Genomic DNA, 1,846 nt, shown 5'->3' with positions numbered 1-1,846 from the left:
GCGCCTTATAAAACAATCAACAACCCGTCGAGTCCACCAGAAATAACCCTTAAATAATTTGTGTAGGCAGCAAGTGGACAAGTGATACAATTTTTTTTCTGACTATAAATGAACAAAAATCTTTTAGTGGTTTAAATGTTTTAACAATTTTGGCAACTGTATCTCAATCTATTCGATGAACTCTTCAAGATTTTTTTCGTTTGGTTAATAAAAAGACACTTACTGAAAATTTTGATAACTGTTTGACAGTTAATTTCACGACAATCAGTTGTCACAGAAGTTCGATTATTGGAAGATAATTTTACCATACCGACAGTATGGTTTTTACCGTACTCGGCGACTATTCAGATTTACCGTATGAATTGTATATCCATTTACAAAATTCTGTAATGAAAATTTACGTAAAACTGATCGTCCGGTAAAAATTTGCATAATTATTGTAAAATATAACTCATGTACCGAAATATCGGTCATTTCTATAGATTACCGAAATTTCTCGTCAAAAATATTACCGAACAAAGGAATTAAATCTTAGTGTGCAAGATCTGGGTAGTGAATTTACTTCGTGAAAAGAATAGTACCATTATTTGATATAATGATCGAGTTATTCAAGTTTAAATTCATGCTGTTAAAAATCTGTTAAATCCGTATTTATACTCTAAAATCTGTAATCTGTATATACAATCTTGGTCACAAATTTTCAGATTGTAAAATACAGATTAATCTGTAAATGTTGCAACCCTGATTATAGATCAGTCAACTGTAACATCGTTCCATCAAGACTTGTTTCTGACATATTGTCTAACTATTTCGATCTCCGAAATTAGCAGTCCATTACTTTCCTCTAGCCATCAAATACTTTTGCGTTTGCTTTCAATTTTAAACATAAGAGGCCTCAGTACATACGTTTTGCGAATGTACTGTACAGGTAACGAATAATGGACGCGACGTGTGAATATTGCTTTGGAGTATGCATCGATAGTAGTACATGTTTGCCGTACAGCACGAGGTTGATTGTAACCGAACGAAAGCATACTTACCTGGCACAGGGGTTACCGTGATCAACAAGGCGGTTCCCCCAGGGCGAGGCCCTTCCATTGCACTGCGGTTGGGTTGACCCCTGCGATTATCCCTCATGTGGATAACTCGTGTGTGAAATTTTTGGTAGTCGGGACGTGCGTTCGCGCACATCCCGGTCTCATAATCATTAAAAAAATTAACTTATAGCAAAGAATTGCGATCATTCAATCAGAAACTAAAAATTTCTAGTAGGAATATTTGCGGAATTATCTTCCGATTTTGACTGCTAATTCCTGTTTAGCGCCTTAGCTTTGAACATAGGAAATGATTAGAATTGTTGAAGTATGTCTAATATCCTTTTGACGGCAATAATTTTAGATGCATGAAAATATTAGTATTTCGTTTCATTTTTCCTAAACCTTTTAACTTAAGAGCGGATTGGCGGCACGAGATATAATATTGATTGAAAACGATTAATTATAATATTCATATACAATCAGGTGTTTCAGCTAATGCTTTGTCAGTTCTCTCTCGTTTTCATGCATCAAATATTATTGTAATCAATAAATTATTCGACAAACTTCAGCAATTCTAATCATTTTCTATGGTCGAAACATAGGCGCTGAGCAGGAATTAATCAGCAGTTAAAAACAGCGATGCCAGATCGTGCGCACTGAATTTCCGTATTCCGTCTAGTATCAATGTGGTGGTAGAGGAAAAAAATCAGTATAAATCCGTATAACTTATTTCACTTTGATTATATGTTTTTATATTCATTATTGCGTAATTTATGTGATGGCGATGTTTTTTCTGGTGTTGAAACGAA

At 34.5% G+C, this 1,846-nt stretch overlaps 1 non-coding gene across 1 annotated transcript; it reads left to right on the top strand.

The window, feature by feature from the left end:
* The first annotated feature begins 1,032 nt into the window (after positions 1-1,032).
* LOC131433343 (U1 spliceosomal RNA) lies at positions 1,033-1,196 on the top strand. The gene has a single exon (XR_009230162.1). It is a non-coding gene; the product is annotated as a U1 spliceosomal RNA (small nuclear RNA).
* The last annotated feature ends 650 nt before the right edge of the window (positions 1,197-1,846 follow it).

The sequence above is a fragment of the Malaya genurostris genome, chromosome 2, assembly GCF_030247185.1.
Source record: "Malaya genurostris strain Urasoe2022 chromosome 2, Malgen_1.1, whole genome shotgun sequence".
NCBI classification, from domain to species: domain Eukaryota; kingdom Metazoa; phylum Arthropoda; class Insecta; order Diptera; family Culicidae; genus Malaya; species Malaya genurostris.
Note: the sequence above shows the minus strand (reverse complement) of the source record. Positions and strands in the feature narration are given on the sequence as shown.